General features: G+C 49.5%; 1 protein-coding gene across 1 annotated transcript in view; it reads left to right on the top strand.

Moving 5' to 3' along the window:
* The first annotated feature begins 8,705 nt into the window (after positions 1–8,705).
* ADGRD2 (adhesion G protein-coupled receptor D2) overlaps positions 8,706–8,986 on the top strand; it is a 21,378-nt gene continuing 21,097 nt past the window's right edge. Inside the window, exon 1 of the mRNA XM_027650286.1 lies at positions 8,706–8,748. The gene's annotated coding sequence lies outside the window, so the exon portion shown is untranslated. The remainder of the gene's footprint in view (positions 8,749–8,986) is intronic.

Below are 8,986 nucleotides of genomic sequence, written 5' to 3'. Positions count from 1 at the left end.
GGCTCAGCTGTGGTGCAGCTCCCTCTGAACAGCACCCACTCAGCAGGTGGCCCACAAACAAAACTGAGGTCCCATGTGTCCCCCCAAATCTGCATCCCTGCAGCGTCCCTCCGAATTATTGAAAAATGAGTTTCCTCCACCAGGGTGCTCTTCAGGTGAAAGTAAACAAACGAAAGTGGTGGGGTGGGCAAAGCTACTGGGCAATGTCTGCTTTTTCCTCCAGTGCTGAAAAATACTTGCCAATGTGAGAGAACAAAAACAGCCACGGGGAAAAAAACCAAACTCCAGCCTCTTTCTTGACTGTGCCAAAAAAGCTACCAGACCACAAAAGACCATCTTTAAGATAAACACAGAGAACCTGCACTCTGCACCCTGTTCTCCCCTTCTTTCAACCCTTGGGTAACTGCAGTCCCATGTTCTTGTACACCAGTAAGGCTGGGAAGCTGTCTGAGAGACAGAATATCCTGCTGCCAGATGCTCTTTTTTCATTCTAACACAGTTGTTTTTCTCTTCACTTGATAAAGTTAAAATAAACAGTCTCTGGGGTGACTTACAGGCGTCAAAATTGGATTGGCATACAAACTGTAGAGCAGTTGGTGGTGGGGAGTCTGGGGAAAAGGAAACAGCAGGTTTTAGCTAGAGGGGACAACAGCTTTATTTCCCTCTTGGTCCTTGACAACTAAACAGATGTCCTGCAGTTATTGTTTTACCTTCTAGTAATATAGAGCCTTTCCAGATCCTCCCAGGTACGCGACTGGCTCTCTTGCAGATGTGCAGGTACATCTCTTCCCTGGTTCAAAGCCACCTGAGTGCACCACTAGCTCCATCTATTGCTGGTTAATGGCTGGCTGGGAGTCAGACAAGGCCTTGTTTCTCCCTCTCAGCTTTATAGGATACCTTTTTCCAGTCCCGTTTATGTGGATGGTCATAAGATTTTCTCTGATCATCTGACATGGGCTTTTTCCACAGCTGTTGTGCTGTGAACTTTGTTCCTGGGTGATGCCCTTTGCTGTAGACATGGGTGTCACCTTTGTGTCCTTCAGAGCCCTGCAGTGCAAATGTCACTAAACCCTGACAAGAACGATGGTAGTGGGGCTGTCACTGGGCATAACCTCTGTCACTGGGCACTCACTGTGCCGGGCTGAAGGGGGCACAGTGGGGTGGTGCTATCCTGAAGAACTTGGGAAATTCAGAAGTATTTAGAAGAATAAACAATGGGTAAGAGAGTGAGAAATTCAACTAATTTTTAAGGTTCTGGTCCAATACATAAAGGAGTGCTTGTGTGGGCTCCTGACAGACAGCAAATGGCCTGTTCAGCTGTTCTGTCTAGCACAAGGAAGGTCAGTTCTGCACTGAGATATCCTCTGGGAACATCTAGGGCTGCACACTTCAGACCTCACTTTAACCTGCTGCAATGAACTGCACTGAAGCCTGAAAAATGCAAACTTTTCCCTTTATTTCTTCGTAAAGCAGTCCTGGAACCTGTTTCTAGCCTTAACAAAGCTGCAATCCAGGTTTATCATCCTACACGACATCTGACAGGGAAGTTAAATAGCACTCCAGACACATTTTTTAAAACTTGGGTTACCAGGAAGGTTAGTGTTATCTCAGCAGGTGGGCACTGGGGCTCAGTGTGTGTGTGTGTGTAATGTGTTAACTCCCAGGTATTTGAGTGTCTGCATTGACACCTGCCTGGTTCCCCAGTTTTGTGTTCAGTGCTTTCTCTTTGTGTGAGTGCCAAATGACATCTTGAATTCTTGGACCTTCTAGAGAGACATTGGGTGACTTGGAATGTTTAACAAAATCTTCAGCACAATTTTACTCCACAAAGCCTGCACCTACTCCTGCAGTATGAGAGGCAAACATGCTGTTTCAGAGTAACCAGAGTAAATCACCAGGCAGTTTTTTGCTCTCTAAGACAAGGGAGTTACAGAAAGTCAAGTCTCACCAGGTGAGGCTGGGGCCCTGCACCACCCAGCCCTGCAAGGGACAAGCTGGCTGGAGGCAACGCAAACTGTCCAGAAGCTGAAAGTACTTACATTGCTTCTGAACCCTCATCATGGCTGTGTCTGGTGCTTATTCCAACATATTCCTATGTTGGAATATAGTGCATATTCCTAGTTCCCAAACTAGCCAGCAACTCCTGTAATGTCCCAAGGTGAACTTGTGTTAGGAGTGGAGCCAGGCAGAGATAATCACTGAACTGGAGAATAAATGCACCATGTGTCTCTCCTGTTCCAAACCACTCTAATTTCAAACATCTTGCCTCAACAACGATCTGTTAACAAGCTGCAAGCCAAGAATCTGTCAGAGAATTTAAATACAATTCTGACAAGATCAGAACTAGATAGACTCAAACTTTACCAACCTGTGGCTAAACCAAAGCTAATCGAGTAGGTGTTTGCCCAGGTCAGGACAGAAGGGGATCTCGCTGGGATCTTCTTCATTGCAACTGAAACTTCCAAAAGTAGGAGATTTATTTGAGATATTTAAATTCATTAGAGGAAACAGAGTTGACTTCAGTCCAAGAGGGTGCCTTCATTGCTCTGAAAACTGAAAGAAGAGGTTGAAGCTGGGAGCAGACAAGTGGTGCAGGCAAGGGTATGGTGCACTGAGATGTAAAGCAAGTTCCCAAGAGTTTCTGAAAGAACCATTTTATGAATGGGAAAAGTTGCTGGCAAAGCTGTAAATGTAGGAATAGTCTGTGTCCCTCTAAGGGAGGGGATAAATGAAGTACCTGGGGAGCCCTTTTCTTGCTTTCAGGCAAATTCTAAGGGGCTGGAAATTCAAGAGGGCCAACACTGATCTTGTGCTGTTTCTAGCATTACGATGCTCCAGTCACTGTGACACTATCTCTTGTCAATGCTGTTTAGAAGTCCCTGAATTTCTGGTGGCCTTTGACGATTACAAAAGTCCTTCTGTTAGTAGTGTTGGAATCCACTTTCCAGCTTTATTTAGGTTCTGGCAGAACAAGCTGGGGAAACCTCATGAGTTGGAAGAGGAGGAAGAGAGTTTCAGGTATGAAGAGGTGTCTGTGCTGTTCTCAGAGGTGCTGCTGCATGTCAGTAAAAGGGATGTGAACTGGGGAGTCCGTTCAGACTGGGAATGTGCAGTGGAACTGACTGAACCCCAAAACTGCAGAGGGACCCAGGGCTCAGCCGGACACAACATGCTTCCTCTTTCTCAGCGTCTGTGTTCCTGTAAGTTGATGTGGAACTGCTTATGCTGGTTGTTTGTAGACCCTCCTGCCTTGTGGCTGGCATGATTAAATCCAGTAAAGAGATGGTTTCTGTACTGCCAGGTTCCTGCAGCGAAAACTTGGGCCATCTGCTCGCTGGTCTGTTGTGTTGGTGGTCGCGTGGTGCTGCCGCGCTGGCTGCAGCTCTGCTGCTGTGCAACAGCCACGGATGGAAAGCTTTATCCTTTAATGGGAAAAATGGGAAAGACAGATGCAATCTGGCTCTAATATTATTCTTGTACTTTTTCCTCTCATCTCTCAGGAGCTCTCTCATTGCTGCCTTTTCTCACTCTGTCTGAGCACCAGAGCCCCTCTTTCTCCTTGATAAAGCAGATGCAGTCACTGTCCCCCAAAGCGAGCTCCCTGCCTAAGGGTGTTCCTCAGATCTCCAGAGGATATAAAGCATCTCTCCATGATGTTTGTGACCTGAACCCATGCACATCAACACCTCACAGGAATGACAGTTTGTGGAGTTTTTGCTAGCTGTGATTCCACGTTCGAGGAGACGCACAGTGGATGTCTGGTTAAACCACCAAAACACCTTTATTAGAACACTATGGAAAAAAATATCAGAGAGATTTAGTTTTTCAAAGAGGATCAGCACCAAATGCCCTGTCTTGCCGGTAGGAGGATGGGAGATTTAGGAGTAGTTAGGAACTTGAGATAAAAAAAAAATCACCAAAAAGATGAATAATAAAGGCAGCTCCTGTTTTTTCTATTAAGTTTCTAGGCTACACAGATTGGTTATAAATGATGGCACTAAATAACCAGCCGTGCCCAAGCTCCCTGAAAGGCTCTGTAATATCAGCAGCTGATGTCCCACTGTGCAGGGACACAATTGGGTCTGTTCCTCCAGACAATACACCTGTCACTGGAAACAGAAAGCTGGCAATTAGCAGGGAGGCTCTGTGTTGGGCTTTCATCCCAGACAATGAGAAGGGCCTGGAAGAGTGAGATTAAGGCTGGCATGTCCACATGAGATTGTTGAAACAAACCTCACTGAGACTTGGGGGCATTTAAGAATCAAAAACAAGAAAATAAAACCCTGCTTAAATCTAACTCTACAAACAAGTCTAGAAAGCAAAATAGCGCTGGAACAGTATCCTTTGCCTTAGAAATATAAGTCTGGAGTTGTGGAGGAAACTTTCTTCTCAGCTGTCTTGTCAGTGTATCATAGAAAATTAAACCAGGTGAGGTTCTGTGCACCAAAACTCCAGTGGGAGTTCTGCTCAGCCAGGGCCAGGACTAAGCACCAGCCTCCATAAAATAGATTTTTGACCTAACTAATGCAAGTTCTGTGCCCTGGGCTATTCTCCATAAGTGGCACTCTGACTGTTTAAAAGTCTCCCAAATTGCTGACCCTACAAAGGCCCTGAAAGCAGTGCAGCAGCACAGAGAGTGTCAGCTGCTTCTTGTGCCCAGTCCTGAGCCTGGCAGGGAGCAGCTGCCCACCTCAGCCATTGCAGAGTGAGCTGTTAGGAGGAACTAATTTGGTCAGCAAGTATCAAACTTTTTTTGTGTTGGTACAGGAGTTCTACCAACACGCAGGAACCAGGGAAGCCAGAGGAAAATTAGGCAAATCTTTTCCTTGCTATCAATTCCACCTCCCCGGGCGTGTGACTTTGGATTGCCTCATGGCACAAAGTAGTGTCTCTGTGTCATCAGTGGTTGAGCCCACGCTGTACTTTGACCAGGGCACAAAGCAGAGGCAGAGCCACCCCCTGCAAAGCCCCTGCACAACCCCTGCTCATGGGTGGCTGAGGTGTGGGTGCTGTGCTGGAGGGAGGTCACACCACTGCTGACAGGGGCACGGGAGGGTGAGCACTGCAGGCAGAATCGTGCTTTTTCTGTGCAAGGAGGTGACCTGGTACAGGCAGGCCCTTGACCTGCATGTTGGGTCACTCTGTCCCCTTGGGGAGGTATTGCTCTGCCTGCCTCTGACCTCATGCCCTCTCCCCTCAGCTTCCTGGGGGGACATATCCCTGACCTACCAGGCTTTTGATGTGAAGCCTGTAGCATCAGGAAGTTTGGTCAACCCTGATGTGACAGGCTTGAAAGGTGAGGGGGAGAGGAAACTAAGAGAACTAGACAAATAGTGGCATTGCCAAACGTGCGGATGCCTGGCCACATCAGCTCAGGCCTTCAGTGTGCAGAGTGAGGAACTTGTTTGGATATCTGAAGAATTAGCTTGAGCACGTGTCTTCTCTGTCTCTTTCTGCAGAGCTGTGAATGGGAAATGGCATCTGCCATCCAAAGTCCAGCCTGTGCACTTGATGACTCCCACTTCTCTGGTCAGTGGTTGCTGTGCAGCTACAGACCAGTCTGCTGGGCAGGGTGTGTGTGGAGGTCAGGTGGTGACACTGTGCCTTTGTCCAGAGGAGCTGGAAGAGTTGTCTAGATTTTGCCAGACACTGCTGCTTCTGATAACTCGATCCATGTGAGAGTGTTAATGTGTGTTAACAGCTTGCTTGGAGTGACAGGGATGGGATGTCCTGCACTGACAGCTCCCTGTCAGCAGGAACAGCAGGAAGTTGTGCCATGACCAGAGCACTGCAGTGCAGGGTTAATTGCTGCTGGAGCACTGATGAATCTTCTTTTGGGAGAGCTGGCCTGAAGGTCCCACAGGAGCAGAAACCAACAGCCTTTCAGCCAGCTGGACTCCATGGGACAGCAGTGACTGCTTCATTCTTCTTTCTGAATAGTAAATAGTTGAGCAGTCAAATATGGTTTATTAGGATGAAGACTCCATGCTTTCAGTTCCTTGCCTTGCAGAAACAAAGAGAAACATCCATATTCAGATAAATAAAGGGCCCATGGCAGCTCTGAACTGCAGTGCTGGTACCAGTGTGAGGCATCAGCACCAAACAGCAGCTTGTGAAGCATTCAGATGTGTGAAAGTGTAACATAACTGAGATGCAGCAGTTGTGTGACACACTTTCACAGCCCCAGTACTGGGGAGGGAGGTAAGTCTGCTTCTCTTCTACTGGTGCCTTCTGAGTCAGCACTTATCAAAGCCTGCCTTGGCTCAGAACCAATTCTAATGCAAAGTCTGGGTGACATAAACTCTGTGAGGAGGAACTGGAACATCCGTTTTGAGCAGTAAAAAGTGTGGGGAAAAAGGCTGGAGGAGAATAACACCTCCAGCTGGGCTAAGGGAATGCTGTTTTGAAGCATAGCTCTGCAAGGGACAGGCCTTCCCACGAGTGGGTGATCCCTGACACACACCACGCTTTGTTCCATTTCTCAGTGCATCTTGCTCAGACACATGGCTTTCTACTCCACTTGGCAAATATTTGATTTATAAAGATTAACATGTTGCTCGCCCATGTGCTGGGAAGCTCTTCCAAGGGTTGTGTGAAAGATGTGCCTTGGGGGTGGCAGCTCGGGGTTTACTCACTGTTAAGGGAAACGCTCCTTAAAATGCACCTGAGCTGATTTTTTAAATTGCCTGCGTGTAAACAGAATTGCAACCCACTCCAAACCAGGCTAACCCAGAGTGACAGCATCACCCAAACGGTGCCACACAACTTGCCCTCTGCTCAGCTGCTTGTTAGAGAGATTTACCAGCATTAAAAGTCCATTGAGATTTTGCCATCTAACCATCCTGAGGTCATGTCTGCCTGCCAAGGTCTTCATGCACTGGATGGAGACCTCTTAACTCTAGGAACTCTGTTATTTCTAATTTATTTTGAGATGTGTGAGTGGAGGTGACTCTGGGGACCGCAGTTGCCCTGAGGAGACAGCTGACTGGTTATGTGGGAATTATTGCCAATACCACGAGGAACTGCCAGCACTGGTGGTGATGACTCTGCTCCACGGCAAGGAGCAAACATATAGCAGTGCCCACATGTGCAAGGAAATCCTCTGGAGAGCTGGGAAGTCCAAAGGAATTGTCCCTTAGGCCAGGCACAGCACCCACTTTCCGGATTGTGCTCTTTGGGGCCTTTTCAGTGTGATTTTAGTTGAAAGCACGAGATGCCAACTATTGGCTCCACTTGCTGGCTGTGACCTTTTCTTTGAAATGCCAGTGACGCTTTCTTGCCACGGTCTCTAGAGCTGTTCTTGATGCCAGCCAAAGCATCACGTCTTATTTGAAAGCCCAGGATGTAATTATGGAAGTTAGTTCAGATTTAAATCCAAAGAACTTGTGTAGCTGAGCCTGGAGACTCAAGTCTCAATGCAGTGGTCATGGGAACTTTCTCTTCACCTTTCTGCATGTGCACAGAGGAAGGTTTATTTGTACATACAGAAAAGAGTAGTGGGGCCTGGGAGCTGGATGCTATTTCTAATGCTACCAGAAAACTGCATTTTGTGCTGTTACAAAAGATGATTCATTCTGTCTAAGACACAGGCACAAGGAACGTATTTTACTGTCTGCTGGGAAATGCTAATTCTCATTAAACCTAATCCAGTACTAAGATTGAAATAATTTTGTACTTTCCTTCCAAAGATGCTTGGTATAAACTTGGGCTCTGCCTCGTGCCATTTGCTCCCTCCACTGCTGAGGGAAACAGGATCCAGTTTTGGCCAAAGCAGGGGGTGCAGAGCCCTCTCCTGTGCTGCCATGCTGCCCACAGGCCTTTGGCACTTCATGCTGCGCTGTCCAGGAGTGCCAAGCTGTTTCCCAGCTAACAGTGGTGACTAAGCAGCCCAGAGCAGCTGCCTCCAAGGTCCATTCTTCTGTGGGAGATTTATTGCCGAGAGCAGAGGCGTTGGGATGGGATAATTGCCTTCATTCCCAGGCGAAGACCCTGAAGAACAAAGGACAGTTGCTGGTGAATCCATAGTGTGATTCAAGCATTCTCTGGGAGGGGAGCAGTGGGAACTGTGTTCCTGTTGCTGTAGCAAAAGTGAGTGGGCTTTAACTGAAAGAGCAGCTCTGCCCTGTGAGGTGGGGAGCACCACAGCCCACGGGGGTGACCCAGACCCTCCAGCCTTGGCATCCTTCCCGGGGCTGCTGCGGGCCCTGGGGTGGGGAAGCTCTGGAACACTGAAGCTGCTCAGCGAGGACATTACACCAGGGACACACTGGACATCTCCTGACCTGTCCTTCTTCACCTGCCCTCTGGGCTCTGTGGGGCTCCTGCTGCTGTGCAGATCCCTGGTAACTCCTCCGCGCCCTGACTTCTTTACCAAGACCATGTGCCACATTTCCTGGGAAGCTTTATTGGACACTTCCATGGAGCGGTGACTGCCTGGGAAGCAGATCCCGGTGCTGCTGGGGAGGGTTGTGAGTGCTTTGCTGTTGGTCGGGGCGCAGGCGTCGGGAGCGGGGTGGGCTGGAGGGGCGTCCCGGGGTGGGATGCGGAGCGCGGGAGCAGTGAGGGATGGGGGTGCGATGATGTGCGGGGTGGGGGTGCCCCAGCCCCGCACCACCCCGGGGACTCGGTGTCGCCGTCCCGCCGCCCAGCCCAGCCCAGCCCCGGGGCGGCGGGGGCGGCGGGGCGGGGAACGGCGGCGGCTTTTGGGAGCGCCGGACCCCGAGCAGAGCGGAGCCGGGCGGGCTGTGGGTGCGGAGCGGGGCGCGGGATGCTGTGCGGGGTGAGGGATGCTGTGCGGGATGCAGGATGCTGTGCGGGGTGAGGGATGCTGTGCAGGATGCAGGATGCTGTGCGGGGTGAGGGATGCTGTGCGGGGTGAGGAATGCTGTGCGGGGTGCGGGATGCTGTGCGGCGTGAGGGATGCTGTGCGGGGTGAGGGATGCTGTGCAGGATGCAGGATGCTGTGCGGGATGCAGGATGCTGTGCG

This window comes from Corapipo altera, unplaced genomic scaffold, assembly GCF_003945725.1.
Source record: "Corapipo altera isolate COAL_440 unplaced genomic scaffold, ASM394572v1 268, whole genome shotgun sequence".
Classification (NCBI taxonomy): Eukaryota; Metazoa; Chordata; class Aves; order Passeriformes; family Pipridae; genus Corapipo; species Corapipo altera.
Note: the sequence above shows the minus strand (reverse complement) of the source record. Positions and strands in the feature narration are given on the sequence as shown.